The following is a 16,550-nucleotide window of genomic DNA, read 5'->3' on the forward strand; positions in this document are numbered from 1 at the left end:
AGAAATATGCACCATAAATAAAACTTCTTTTTCTCTGTTATTGTAAAGACCTTAACTCTGTTTTAAATGTGGTTTTACTGATTTAAGTACCTGTACTCTCATTTTCATATTTTTTTGTGTTTTATGAATAACTGACTGAAATATGATCATAATTTTGTCATATTTTATGGATTGTACAAGTAAATATTGTCTTATAGGGGACACATGCATGTAGCATGAAAAGTACGAAAAGGGAAATATGCTTGGTTTTATCTGTCTAATTCACAATATTTCAATATTGCATTTAGTTTGACAATATTGCATTTAGTTTGACAGCACATGACAGTGTGTTGCCCAAATGCTGACCATAGTATGATCTACAAGTATTTTAATAGTAATTTAGCTAACTCCCGAGTAGACCTGTTGAAAAAATTTTTAATTGTTTTAAGACCTTAACTTAAACATTTTATCTTTCCTTAGTAGTACCTTAAGAGGCTACTGTGGACAATAATTGTGTCATAAAAACTGTGTCAGAAAAAGAGGCTCTATGAAAAATAACATAAATTATCATATTCTCTTTGAACAGTGTGGCCTCTGTTTCCAAAGATTGACTGTTACATTTTTTATAACATTTTAACCACATTTGTTTTGTAGAATTGTGGAACATGTCCTAGACTTATGCATCATGTCATCTCTGGAGAAAGAATCTCATCTACAGAAACCAACTTGAATTTCAATGTTTGTCCGTGATGTCCAGAGGCCAGAGACAAAGGTACCCAGGTTGATGCCATGTTCCTTGATTTGTCCAAGGCATTCGATATAGTTTTGTACTGTTTAGTGGACAAACTAAGAACTCACTGATTATTGGATCAGATTTATGATTGGATTGAGGACTTTTTAGGAGACAGTTCTTAATATGTTATTCTTTATGAGATGAAATTGACAGATGTAAAGGTAATTTAGGGATTGCCCCAAGGAAGTTTTATAGGGTCATTACTGTTTACAATATATATTAATGATCTGGTGGTTAACATCAAAAGCCCCATGAAGCTTTTTGGAGATTATGCTGTTGCCTGTAGGCAGATAGGAAGGACACTATGCCAGAGGACTGTAGTGAAATGCAACAAGACTTGCTGAAATTGACGATTTCTCTGTGGACAAGTAGTTGACTCTCAGTGTAAATAAATACAACATATTATGCATTAATGGACAAAGAAACCATTACTGTTTGATTACACTGTTCGTGAAAAATAATTAGAAAGAGTAAAACCCTTAAATTACTTAGGAGTAAATATCTAAAGCAACTTAAAGTGGAATAGTCACATAAAACTAATTGTAGGGCAAGCAGATGCCAGACAAAGATTCACTGGAAGAATCTGAAGGAAATGTAATTTATCCACAAAGTACCTGGTTTACAAAACACTTGTCTGGCTTATTATCAAGTAGGAGTAACAGAAGGGAAAGAGAGAGAGGGAGACCCAATGAAGAGTGGTACATTTTGTCGCAGGATTGTCTAGTAAGCGTAGGAGTGTTACAGAGTTGGTCAACAAAACTCCAGTGGTAGTCACTACAAGAGAGGTATTGTGTATCACAAAGAAGTTTATTACACTCCTGTAAATGGAAAAAAGAACACATTGACACCGGTGTGTCAGACCCACTATACTTGCTCCGGACACTGCGAGAGGGCTGTACAAGCAATGATCACACGCACGGCACAGCGGACACACCAGGAACCGCGGTGTTGGCCGTCGAATGGCGCTAGCTGCGCAGCATTTGTGCACCGCCGCCGTCAGTGTCAGCCAGTTTGCCGTGGCATACGGAGCTCCATCGCAGTCTTTAACACTGGTAGCATGCCGCGACAGCGTGGACGTGAACCGTATGTGCAGTTGACGGACTTTGAGCGAGGGCGTATAGTGGGCATGCGGGAGGCCGGGTGGACGTACCGCTGAACTGCTCAACACGTGGGGCGTCAGGTCTCCACAGTACATTGATGTTGTCGCCAGTGGTCGGCGGAAGGTGCACGTGCCCTTCGACCTGGGACCAGACCGCAGCGACGCACGGATGCACGCCAAGACCGTAGGATCCTACGCAGTGCCGTAGGGGACCGCACCGCCACTTCCCAGCAAATTAGGGACACTGTTGCTCCTGGGGTATTGGCGAGGACCATTCGCAACCGTGTCCATGAAGCTGAGCTACGGTCCCGCACACCGTTAGGCCATCTTCCGCTCACGCCCCAACATCGTGCAGCCCGCCTCCAGTGGTGTCGCGACAGGCGTGAATGGAGGGACGAATGGAGACGTGTCGTCTTCAGCAATGAGAGTCGCTTCTGCCTTGGTGACAATGATGGTCGTATGCGTGTTTGGCGCCGTGCAGGTGAGCGCCACAATCAGGACTGCATACGACCGAGGGACACAGGGCCAACACCCGGCATCATGGTGTGGGGAGCGATCTCCTACACTGGCCGTACACCTCTGGTGATCGTCTAGGGGACACTGAATAGTGCACGGTACATCCAAACCGTCATCGAACCCATCGTTCTACCATTCCTAGACCGGCAAGGGAACTTGCTGTTCCAACAGGACAATGCATGTCCGCATGTATCCCGTGCCACCCAATGTGCTCTAGAAGGTGTAAGTCAACTACCCTGGCCAGCAAGATCTCCGGATCTGTCCCCCATTGAGCATGTTTGGGACTGGATGAAGCGTCGTCTCACGCGGTCTGCACGTCCAGCAGGAACGCTGGTCCAACTGAGGCGCCAGGTGGAAATGGCATGGCAAGCCGTTCCACAGGACTACATCCAGCATCTCTACGATCGTCTCCATGGGAGAATAGCAGCCTGCATTGCTGCGAAAGGTGGATATACACTGTACTAGTGCCGACATTGTGCATGCTCTGTTGCCTGTGTCTATGTGCCTGTGGTTCTGTCAGTGTGATCATGTGATGTATCTGACCCCAGGAATGTGTCAATAAAGTTTCCCCTTCCTGGGACAATGAATTCACGGTGTTCTTATTTCAATTTCCAGGAGTGTATTATGAAAAATAAAAAACAAAGACGACCACTCACTTATAGCTGACTCATGTGTGACGCATAGCAACATGCAACAGAAAACAGTTTATAATAGCTTTGAAGCTCTTGGTTTTCCTTTAGTGGAACTACATACAGTCACACACACAACCACATAGACACCCAAACACACACACCTGTGGCTGCAGTAAGACTTACTGTTGATTATCAATAGCAGTTGTCTAGGCAGATGGAAATGGGAGGAGTAGAGAAGGACACACGAGGTGAGGATGGGGTAATGCATTAGTTAGCTAGCTTCATGGTCCATAGAATGGAGATAAGATAAAAGTGGAGATGAGGAGAGAGATATGGAGGGAAGAGAGAAAGGGAGATGGATGGGAAAAGCATGGGGGGGGGGGGGGGGGGGGGGGAGAGGATGGAGAGAGGATGCTGGCATGGTGGTGGGGAGAGAAGGCAGTACATGATCTGGATGAGGAAGGAATGGTGTGGATGAGGATCATGATGTAGATGCACGGCAGAGACAACCTTTGCTCTCTCCTCTATAATCTCAACACCTACTTCCAAGCCCACTTCACCTGGTCCTTCTCAATTCAATGAGTGACGTACCTACACGTCAATCTCTCTTTCTTAGATTGCTTCCTGAACATGTCTGTTCATATTAAGCACACCAACTACCAACAGTATGTGCACTTTCACCGCTATAATGCATCCCATGTCAAAACATATCTTCCTTACAGTCTCATCACTCATAGATGGCACACCTGCAGAAGAAAGCATGTGTTGTCAAAATACACTAACAACGTTGCCAGAGCCTTTACTGACAGACAGTATACATTCAAGCTCATCCATAAACAGGCCTCCCTCGCCACTTCCTCCTCTGACAAGTAAACCTGTTAACCAGCCACTGACCAGCATTCCTCTCACTACCTAGTATCACCCCAGCCTTGCCAACCACTCAGGAGCTCAGCATTCATTTACTGGGTACAGGCTTGGTGACCATGGGGTTCCTGAACTGAGGACTGGTAAGTGCCAACAGTCCTCTGTCACTGTAAGCTCCAGGCATGCTTTAGTGACCACCTGCAGTGTGGTGGTGGAATGTTGTGTGACACAGGGAATGGGGATCTTGGCTTGACTGCCCAGATCACAAGCCTCAAGGTGTGCTGGGTGTTGATAAGATGCATGGCTGTTGAGGTGGAACAGTCACTAGTGGGAAATCTCTGGGGAACCAGCCATACCTCTGTTGTATGAGGCTTACTCAGGCACATGGGGCTCTATCTGAGTGGATCCTTATTTTGCTGCTTGTGGGACCGAATTGGATACTACAAAATTTTCTTTTCCTCCTCCCAGCGGAAAGGGTGGGCTGCTGGAAGGTACTAACACCCAATCTAGCAAGAGGACTTTCATAGCCAGTCTTCCTGTCTCAGGAACTCATTCCAAAAGTACATTCCTTAGTGACAGAATGCATGCTGGTCCACAGAATGTATTTGCAGTCTTGAAATGGAAGGAGAATAGTTTTGAGAAGGTTTTGCCCAAAGCATTGCCACTTAAAACAGTTCAAAGGGCTTAGAGGGAATCTGTGGCACCTTAAATCAATAAAGTATTTGTGCAATGGGACACTGCTACAGGAAACTTCAAATTCCCAGCAAGCCACTAACCTACAAACAGCTATCTGCCTCAGGCAGTATGCAACAGACACTGATCTGCATAGCATCTTGAATTATAGCAAAGGTGTGGTCTCATGCAGGTATCTAGTCGACATTTCCAAGGAGGAACTGAAACACGAGTGGGCTCCAGAAGGTATCATTGACATGCAAAACATTATGAAGAAGGTGGATGGGGATCTTATCAAATACGACTCCTTTATCCTAACATTCAGTAGCACAAAACCTCCTGAGTGTGTTAATGGTGGCTTCATTTACCTTAGCGTGTGGCATTATTTCCCAGTTCCAATGTGCTGTTTTAAGTGCCAGCACTTTGGGCACACTACTGTTGGCAGTAAAGGAGAAGCCATTTAAAACAAATGTGGGAAGGCTGCCCATGAAGGAGTTGAATGTTCATCTCCTGTGAAGTGTGTCAAGTGCTCTGGGGATCACCTTGTCTGGAGCACGAACTGCAGTGTTGTTCTTGAAGAAAGGAAGGTACAGGAAATAAAAACAACTAAACGTATCTCATATGGAGTGGCCAAAAACATCTATAAGGCCATGAGCCCCCAATGTTTGCTATCTCCTTTGCATCTGTAATTAAACAGCCAGTCTCTAAACCCAGTGCTGCTACATAAAATGGAGGTTGCCAGTGTCAGCAGTAGTGCCTGTGTCTGCCAGTGCACTTGTTCTGTTGCAGTTATTCCCAAGATTTCAGACAAGGCTGTGGTTACCACTGTTGCTGAACTCCCTGCCCCTCCAAAGGTTCAGCTTGGTCCACCATCTAATGCTGCTACTATCACAGCCACAATTGTGGCCCAAAGGCCACTCAAGACAAAAAATCCAAGATGATGCACCAACCACTGACAGAGCCAGGGAGTCAACTGTCTGACAATGTCAACATCATCCTCCCTGATGCATTTCTCGATTCTTCAACAGAGCTAATGGATCCAGATGTCAGACTGGGGCAATCATCTCGCCCCAAAGCTGAGCCGCCTTATATAGTAGGCTTCCCTCCTAGGTGGAAAGACAGGGTGAAAATGCAACTTCAGATCCACAATTCTGAGACTTAGAATTATCCTTTTCCATGTGGGAGCTGGAATCAGCCCTGACTGAGACTTGTGATACTGTACCTGGTCACGACCAAATCTGGTAGCATGTGCTTCACAATTTGTAGCACTACCAAAGAAAATCCTCCTCGAATGTTTTAATCTTATATGGGAGACAGATAACTTCCCCAACTCGTGGAGAGAGGGGCACTTTTGATACTTCTCCGCAAACAAGGAAAGGACCACACAAGTCTCAGTAGTTATCGGAGTATTGCTCTAACAGGCTGTACAGGAAAGATGCTGGAGCCAATGGTTATATGTCATCTGGTCTGGTTGTTAGAGATCAGGGAACTCCTTAGGCGCTCTCATTGTGGATTTCAGAGATTTCAGTCCACTGTCGACAACTTGACTGTTATTCACATGTTCAGCAGACTTTCCTATGTGAACATCACTGTATTGATATATTCTTTGATATCAGTAAGGCATACAATACTACTTGGAGACCCTGTATTCTTGCACAACTGCATCAATGGGGCTTTTGTGGCCATCTCCCCATCTTCTTATTGTCTTTCCTGTCTCAGAGGTTTATTAGGACCTGAGTTGGTGACTCACTGTCAGATCATTTCCATCTATGTCAATAGGACAAGGTCCTCCTCACTCATCTTTGCACAGGCCACAGCCCTATGATTCATGGTTTCTTGCTCCAGCAAGAGGACCCTCTAATGTGTGGAGCTTGTGGCATACAGACCACTGTGCACCACATTTTATTGGACTGCATTTTATTTTCCAACCAGCGGGCTGTGTCTGATTTGCCAATGGATCTGCAGTTTATTTTAGGCACTGATCAAATGAATCTGTGTAGAAGTTTACAGTTTTGTGAACTGTCCAATGCTTTTATCAATATTTTAGGGCAGTAGTTTCAACATATTCACAGGGTGACTGGTTTGCCCATATTTTATGTAAGTGGTCAGTCAATCATATTTTTCTGTGCCTTCCTTTTAGCTCCTATGTGCTTTTACTCGTGTTTTAATATTATGTATAGTATCTGTTATTCTTTCCCATTTTCCTAGCTTGTATGATCCCATTTTTATAATTTAATCTCACCGTTGAGTGTCCATAAACACACACACACACACACACACACACACACACACACACACACACACGGCTTTGACAAGCTCAGTTACATCATTCACCTAAGCTTTGATTACCTCTAGTCCTGCCCTGAGATGAAGGATATCCTATCCAAAATCACATCACCCATAGCTATGATTATATCCTTGTCCACCCCAATTTTGATCTTGCTCCTAATCCAGCATCCCCTTGTGATTAATCCAGGTGCAAGACCTGTGCCACACATCTACACACCACCTCCTACCACAGTCTAATCACAGATATTTCATACCCTAGAAAAGGTAAGGCCATGTGTGAAAGCTGCCATATTATGTATCAGGTATGCTGCAATTACTGTACAGCGTTCTAAGTGGGCATGACCAGTAACCAACTTTCTACTCACATTAATGGCCATCAAAAATGGTGGCAGTCTACAAACTTGACCATCTGGTAGAAGAAGAAAAAAGAAGGCTCAAATGACTCTGAGCACTATGGAACTTAACTTCTGTGGTCATCAGTCCCCTAGAATGTAGAACTACGTAAACCTAACTAACTTAAGGACATCACACACATCCATGCCCAAGGCAGGATTTGAACCTGTGACTGTAGCGGTCATGCAGTTCCAGACCGAAGTGCCTAGAACTGCGCGGTCACACTGGCCGGCCGTCCAGTAGCCAAACATACTGTGCACCACGAGACAAATCACTTCAATACCTGGTTCATCATGACAGTCATTTGGATCCTCCCTTCCAGCACTAATTCCTCTGAACTACACAGGTGGAAAATGTCTCTCTGCCATGTCCTGCACTCCCGCAGTTGCTCTGGCATAAGCATCCACTAACCTGTTTCCCACTGCCTCAGCTGGCCTCTTCCTTCCCTCTCCTGTCCATACTACTTTTCCCCCATTCAGATCATGTACTGCCTTCTCACCCATGAGGAACTCCCTCCTCTCTCTCTCTCTCTCTCTCTCTCTCTCTCTCTCTCTCTCTCTCTCTCTCTCTCTCTCTCTCTCCTTTTCATCATCCTTCCCCTCTCTCCCCCCTTTTCCACTCATCTCCCTTTTGTCTTGTTTCCCAGTTCCTTAATCATCACCCTCGTCTCCTTTCCTCCCATCAGTACCCCCTCTCTTTCTGCCTCTCCCTATATCTCATATGCAGTACCCTCTAAACTCCTTTTGTCTTGTAACAGCCACTGAGTCTTGGAAAGACCTGCCTCACACTGTCCCACTACCCCCCCCCCCCCCTCCTTCCTCGTGCATCCTATCCTCCACACACACCCCCACCTCCATCTGCACAGGTAACAGCTATTTCTATCCATTATCTACACCTAGTCTATAGTCTGCAAAGCACTGTGAAGTAAAAAGGCAGCAGTTGCATTCTGTTGTGCCAGTTATTATGATTTTAACTTGTTCCATTCACATACAGCATGTGGGAGCAATACATATGGGTTGTAGTATATTTCTACAGTCAAGTTTAAAGTTTGTTGTTGAAACACGGTAAGTCTTGGAAAACTTTATGTCTATTCAAGAGTCTGCAATTTCAGTTTCTTCATCATCTCTATGACACTCTCCCATGGGTCAGACAAACCAGTGACCATTCATGCTGCAATTCTTTATATGCATTCAATATCCCCTGTTAGTTCTATTTGATACAGCTTCCATACACCTGCCAATATTCCAGGATAGCTCACACTAGTAATTTGTAAGCAGTTTCCTTTGTAGACAGATTGCATTTCTCCTGCCTTCTGCCAATTAATTGGAGTCTATCACATGCTTTATCCACAACTGGGTCTGCAACATTACGCAATTTTAAGCTATCATTCCTGAAAGCCACCTATCTTATCTATTTTATATACTGATTTCTTACATTTTTAGTCTCTTTTTCATCAAGAAAGTGCTTATCTCATATCTTGTCATACTATTGTAGTTATTTAAGGAATATGTTACTAGTTTCACTGATAACTATATTTAGACAGGATTATAATCAGTATCGTAAAACAATAGCAATTTAAGAAGTGGTCAATAATATGTGTTAGCAGACACTGCCACTGAAAAGGGTGCCAAAAGATGCTTCTTTCTATGTTTGATAGAAAGTTTATAACATTTATTTCATTTAAATATTGCTTTAATAATTTAGTTTAATGCAGAAAGTGGTCAAGTTGAATCAAAATCATATCTGTAGAACATAGAATGACATATTTTTGGTGAGGATGGCTTTCTGCCAGTGAAGAAGTAGGCAGTGGCAGAAAACTACTGGCATCAAGCGAAGAGACATGCTTTTTGAGAGGTGCACTCAGGGAAGTGATTCTGGATACTTATGGCAAGTTCTTGAAGAAGGCAGTCCCATCTATGGTAACATGTACAACTTGGTCAGGTAGGTGATAGACTCTGGGCAGTGTATGGATGCTACAATACTTTAGCTTTTGAAGGCACTCTAACTTTTGCAAGGTCTGAATGTGTTCTATAGCAGAATTTGAAGTTTTCCACTTGCATTATGTTATTGAGAATAAACTGCATGTGAGATCCTCCACATTATCTCTAGCATATTAATATGCAAATCATCATTCTGAACTCTGAACTGTTTTGAACTTTTGAAAATTTCATGTATTGTGATCATGAAATGGACTTAGTTTTCATGCATCTTGGATGACTAGCTTTGGGATTTTGCTACCATTCTCATAACACACAGAACAGAATTTTATTTCATTTTATAGGGATACCTTTCTGTCTTTGTTATAAAGGGTTAGCATAGGACCACTTTTCACTTTTACAAAATTAGTTTCTTGCATAAACATTATTCAACAGAATTCTTTGATGTCATCTACATCAGTTATTGATGTTAGAATAGAACCCTTTTTATTAATTCTTGATTTGTCTTTTATTTAGTATTTCTGTTTGTTTTGTTAATTCACAATTCTAGCCAATACATAGACTGTTTGACTGCAGGATCACAGCTACACATTATTATTTGTAATGAGTTAGCTGCTGGGCATAAAAGCAGACATGTGCAGCTTGGCCTTATGACATTATTGGGTGATTCACTTTAAACAGAATGTTGCTTAGAGAAAATACTACTCAGCGAACTATCCATCAGGTAAAGTTGCATGTCTGTGTAATCATTTTATTTCGTATACTTACATGTTGTTACACTCAGGCATTTGTATGAGTTGGCTGATCCTAACTGGACAGACTGATAACACAGTCATAAGATACCAAATTTTTTTTTCAGTTTGTGAAGTGCACAGTTTTACATTTATGAACATTTAATGCATATTGTCATTGTCTGCACCCCTTTGAAATGTTATCAAGATCTGGCTGAATATTTATGCAGCTTCTTTCATTATAGAAACTCCATCATTTGTGCAAATATCTGAGTTTATTATTAAAATTGCCCACATGGTCATTAACACAAAGCATGAACAGCTAGGATTCCAACACACTTCACTGGGGAACAGGTGGGGTCAGTTCTACACTGTTGATGTTTCCCCATCTGAGATAATTTGCTATGTACTCCCTACCAGAAAAACTTCAATCCAGTCAGAAATATAGATTGATTCTCCATACAAATGTACTTCTGCTACTAAATGCAGATATAGTATTGATTCAAATGCTTTTCAGAAATCGACAAGAACTGCATGTACCTTACTGTCTTGTCAAAATCTTTCAGTATGTCATGTGAGAAAATTGTGAGCTTCTGTTCCACATGATTTACATTTTCAGAATCCATGCTCGTTGGAATGGAGGAGGTCATTCTGTTCAAGACATCGCATAATGTTTGAGCTCAGAATAGGTTCTAAGATTCTACAATATACTGAGGTCTAGGATATTGAATGGTAGGTTTGAGGATCACTTGTGCAAACCTTTTTGCACACAGGTGTGACCTGTGCTTTTTTCCAACTACTGGATGCTGTTTTTTGCTTGAGAGAAGCAAACTCAGCCCCAAATTCAGTGTGAAATCTGACAGCAGTTCCTTTGGACCCAGGAGATTTTTTTTTATTTTTTTCAATTTCAATGATTTCCCCTGATTCTCAATGCCAGTGATGCTAATATCTACTTCACTTGTCTTTTTAGTGGTACAAGAATTAAACTGGACATAGTATCGACCGATGATTACAGTACGACTGGGGAAGTGATGCACTAGGGAACTGAAGTGATTCTAGTGGTTGATAGAAGGATCCAGTTACAATTTTATTCCCTCCCATGACACTGACACAAGCGATAATCAACAGCCAGTCTTGCTGTAGCCATGGGTGTGTATGTTTGGGTATCGGTGTGGTTGTGTGTGTGAATGTATATACTTCTACTAGAGAAAGAGAAAGAACTCAAAAGCTATTATAAATAGTTTTCTAATGCATGTTTCTATGTCCCACACATCAGTCATCTATAGATGAGTTGTTGCCTCTCCTTTATTTTGCATATTATTCCATTCAGGAACTTCCACAGCAGTATACTATTAAAATTGTGAGAGTATACATTGAAAGCAGAATCAGGAAACATAGTGCTTCCTTCCACATACATTCTAAGACAAACATAAATTAATGAAAACACATACATGAAGTTGCAGACAAGCACAATTAAAATACTTACATAAAGCTTTCACGCACAGCCTTCATCAGCAGAAGAGAAACACACACCATTCATTCATACAAGCAAGCACAACTCATGTGCACATGACCACCTACTCCAGCATCTCGAGCCGGAACTATCACGTGGGATGCAAGCAGCAATCTGGAGAGGGTGGGAAGGGAGAGGGATACTAGCGTAAGGATGGGGAGAAAGATGGATGCTGTTTGGTGGGGCATTACTCTTCTCATTGCCTGTTCTTTCTCTACTTTTCTGTGTTTATTCACCACCGACCAAACCGCATCTACTTCCAAGTCACATTGTATCAACAATTGTCCACACACAACACAGACTTCATGACAGTGCAGATTGTAGATGAAGCATCTGATCCTCCAGATTCTTTCCTCCAATAGTTATAATTATATTTATTCCTATTGATCCCTCTTCCTCTCTCATTCTGATGTGCTTTAGCATTTTATTTCCCACACCTGTCCATCCCACATGAACTTTCCCTCCTGGACCTAAGCAATCGTCCCAACCTCTCTCTTCGCTTACTGCACAACACACATACCAATGTACACACAGACACCCAAACACACACACACACACACACACACACACACACACACACACACACACACACACATACTCATACACCTCATTGTACCTTTTCTTCTATGTTTTTAACATATTTGTGCAAATTTGTACACAGTTTCATGTATTTTTACTAATTTTTACATATTTGTGCATATTTTTACAAATCTGTGCATACTTTTGTGTATATGTACATGTTTCTGTGTGTCTCTATTGATATTTTATGCATTTTTATGTGTCTTTTTTCCTTATCCAGCTGCTCACCCAACCATCAACATTTATTTTGCACATTTTGCATGATTCCTGATTCTGTTCACCATCCTGTCGCAATGAACCCCTGCTCCATCTTTCTGCATCAGTTCAGAAAAGTATCACTTTCCCTGGCTAAAACCTAGTCCCACACCCTGTTTTTCAAATGATGCATAAACCATGGAATGCCATAGATTCCTTCCTCTGGATCCCTACTCTCCTTACACAATGACCTACACCTTTTCAAATTCTGCCAATCCCTGGCCCTCACGAACCAGGTACTGAAAAAAACACATCTCCATGGCTGAGGCATCCCAGAACATTCTCTGCTTTCTCTGCAAAATACTACTACTGTGCAATCCCCACTCCAAATGCACTTCTCTGAAATCTAATCCCTTGCTCTCCAGGAACTGGAGGGGCATTTCAGACACTACCTCCATAAGCTATCCAGCCTGCTGACATCCTACTGCCGCCTCAGGGCACCACTAATCTCCTATTGCACCCACAGTGTTCCTCCTCATCGACCTCTCGTAATAGCTAAACCCTGCATAACTGACCTTTCCAACTTGCCTCATGCCCCAAAACTCCCAACCAATTCTCCACCAAATCCAGAGCCAGAATATTCCTGTAAAGTTTCGGTCTATCCAAAGGCTCCACCTTTACCCTTATGCCTAAATTTAATCATGCTGGACTTGTGAAAGACCTACTCCCCTTCTGATCCCTACAATGTAACCACTTCTTTGCTGTCAATCCCTCCTACAAAAAACCACCCTAATTCAAACATTGAACCATCTCTTCCAGTTCATACCACCATTCAATCATGATCCTTTTTCTCTCCCACCTAACCACCCACTGGTCACCTTCCACAAATTCCTTAACTTCACCTTAGCCTCACCATCCTACTCCAGGTCACTTCCACAGAACACCAATCTTTCCGTAGAAGAAAGAAGAGCTCTACACAGCCTCAAAACAAATCCCGACCTAATCATCCTACCTGCAGACAAAGTTTCCACCACTGTTATGAATCGCAGTGATTACCTGGCAGAAGGCCTCCACCAATTATCTGACTTCTCTAGCTATAAACTCTGTCAGAGTGATCCCGTCCCAGAAGTTCAACACTACCTCCAATCCCTGCTTAAAGCCATAGGCTCTTCCCAGAACCTCTCCCCTAAATCCATTTCTTCCCTCATCCCTATGACACCCCACACACCCACCTTCTACACACTCCCCAAAATCCACAAACCCAACAGTCATGGATGCTCCATTGTGGCTGGTTACTGTGCCCCAACTGAAAGAATTTCAGCCATCATTGACCAACATCTCCAACCAACTGCCCATAATGTAGCCACCCACGTCAAAGACACCAACCACTTCCTACACCAACTCTTCACCATCCCCTCCCCTTTACCTCCTGAATCCCTATTCGACACTGTTGACTCCACTTCCCTATACACCAACATCCCTCATGCCCATGGTCTTACTGTTGTTGAACACCACCTTTCCTGATGTTCTTCAGATTCCAAACCCACTATCTGTTCCTAATACACCTTACTAACTTTATCCTAATTCACAAATACTTTTCCTCTGAAGGGAAGGTATACACACAAATCCACAGTACAGCCATGGGCATTCACATGGCACCCTCCTATGCCAGTCTGTTTATGGGTGATGAAGAGACCCAAACCTCTAGTCTGATTCAGGTTCACAGGTAATATCTTCATGATCTGCAATTGGGACCAAGGCAACCTACCTTCATTTCTTCACAACCTCAACACTTGCTCATGTAGTCCTCCTCAACCCAGTTTGCCAACTTCCTAGACGTTGACTCCTCCTCTCTGATGACTCTATCCGCACCTCTGTCTACATTAAACCCAATAATCACTAAGAACACCTGCTGCATTTCAACAGCTGTCATCCCTTTTCTGTCAACAGCTGTTATCCTTTTTTCATAAAAAAATCCCTCACTTACAGCATAGCTGCCCATACATGGTGTATCTGCGGTTACAAGAATTGCCTTGCTCAGTGTGCTGAGGGTCTCATCAAGGCCTTCACAGACAGCACTATCTCCTAGACCTAGTCAGCAAACAGATCTTTCATGCAATTTCTCCTCATACCCCCAATACTCCCACCACCGCCAAGAACCAGCCACAAAGGAGTGTCTGCTTCATCACCCAGTACCACCCTGGGCTTTTTTTACATAGAAATAATAGATGCCATGTATACTATCAATTGTTGCATAGGTTAAAATTATCCCAGCTGTTTCACAAAAGGAATTCATATGATTTTGAATATGATGTATTATATTTCAGGCTTAAATGTACAAAAAAGAAATTAATATGTTGCGATAGTTATGTACTAACAGTGAAAATTACTGTTCTTTTAAGAATAATTGCAATCAAAAAATTTCTGGCTTACTTAAAATTCATATTATTAATTGTGCAATCTAATGCTAATTATTAAATTTGTTTCTGGATTTCTTTATGAAATAATGATATAATTTAGTAAAGATTCTTCTCCTATTGAGAAAATTTGTAAAATCTTTTGCTTTTTAAAAGCTTTGGAAATTGTGAGTTCCACAGTATGTAAGTAGTAGTTGACATGCCTCAGATGGACGTAGACATTTTAAGTTTGTCACTAACAATGAAATTATTGTTTTTTTTTTAATGTGTAAATTATAAAGTTAGTGTGACTTGGAAGAATGGGATAAAATAAAAAGATATTTATTGCAACAGGCAAATCTTCATCTATTATTTAGGGCAACAAGAACCCACACCATTAAATCAAAATTTTCAGCAGCAAGAATGTACTCCTAGACACAACAAGACTTCGAGCGATCAACAACAACAATGAGATAATAAAGATAAGTAAAAAGTTATACATTTGTATATCTTACACCTCCCAAAAATTTCAAAATTTGTGCAAAGACAGAGAATTCTAATAGTGATGTGTGGGAGGGTAAGATTACAACTGAAACATTTGATTCACATCCTTCTACAGGGTTTTGATTACCCATCATCATGCCCTGAAATGAGGAACATCCTAACTGAGACACTTCCCTCCTAAAGTTGTGTTCTGTCACTCACCCAACTTCCACACCATCCTAGTCCATCCCTACGCCACTCCCAACCCAAACCCGTTGCCACAAGGATCATATCCCTCTGGAAGACCCAGGTGGAAAACCTGCGCTCAAGCCGCGTATGCAGCACTTCCTATTTCAGTCCTGTCACAGGTTTTTCCCACCCCCTCAGGGGCTAGGCTGCCTGTGAAACAGCTACGTCATTTACCAGCCCTGCTGCAATCATTGCACAGCTATTTATATGTTGGTATGACTACCAACCAGCTGCCTACTAGTATGAATGGCCACTGCCAAATTGTGACAAAGAGCAAAGTAGACCACTCTGTGGCACAACATGCAGCTGAATAATAACACACTCGATTTCAATGGCTGCTTCACTGCCCGCGTTATCTGGATCCTTCCCTGCACCACCTGCTTTCTGAACTGCACACATGGGAGTTATGCTTACAATGTATTCTCTGCTTCTGCAATTGTCCTGGCCTCGACCAATGGTAAAATACTGTACCTACCCCCTCCACCCGACAGTTCTCACACTCTCTTTCCTCATTCTCATCTCCCACCCTGTTTATTTTCAGCCCTATGTGAATGCAGCCACAGTCTTTCTCCACTGCTCTCCTTTTCCACTCCTACTTCCCTGCCTCACAACCTCCTAATGATGTGCTTGTTGGTATTCTAGTCCCTGCTCATTCCACCAGACAGCATTCGTCTCTCTCCCCACCCATCCATTACTATTCCTTTCCCTTTCCCACACCTTCTAGATTGCTGCGTGCATCCCATGTGATAGTTGGTATGGCCTGAGATGCTGGAGTTGACAGTCAAGTCTGCATGAGATGTGCTTGCATTTGTGTATGAATGGTGTGTGTTTCTCATTTGCTGGTGAAGGCCTTGGCCTAAAGCTTTATGGAAGTCTCTTTTAATTATGCCTGTCTGCAACTGAATGGGTCTTTTTTGTGGTAAGTAGCAATCTGTCTCTTTGTACATTGTTGACATACCTACCTGGAATCTCCATTGTTTGATTTGAGTAAATAAAAAAAGGACATACCGAGGAGGGATTATCCAAATGTGATGGAAACTGATAGGTGTGATGTACATGTACAGACAAATAACAATTGGGTAATTTATTCAAGAGAAAGAGTTTCACAAACTGCGCAAGTCAATAATCTATTAGTCCATCTCTGGTCCTTATACAAGCCGTTATTTGGCGTGGCATTGTTTGACAGATTTATTGTATGTCCTTCTGAGAGATATATGATTTTGTACCATT

General features: G+C 42.4%; 1 protein-coding gene across 3 annotated transcripts in view; it reads right to left on the minus strand.

Moving 5' to 3' along the window:
• The window catches only part of LOC126358622 (zinc metalloproteinase nas-14-like), a 118,600-nt gene that overhangs the window by 11,215 nt on the left and 90,835 nt on the right, over positions 1-16,550 (minus strand). The window lies entirely within an intron of this gene.

Source organism: Schistocerca gregaria, chromosome 1, assembly GCF_023897955.1.
Source record: "Schistocerca gregaria isolate iqSchGreg1 chromosome 1, iqSchGreg1.2, whole genome shotgun sequence".
In the NCBI taxonomy this organism is placed as follows: Eukaryota; Metazoa; Arthropoda; class Insecta; order Orthoptera; family Acrididae; genus Schistocerca; species Schistocerca gregaria.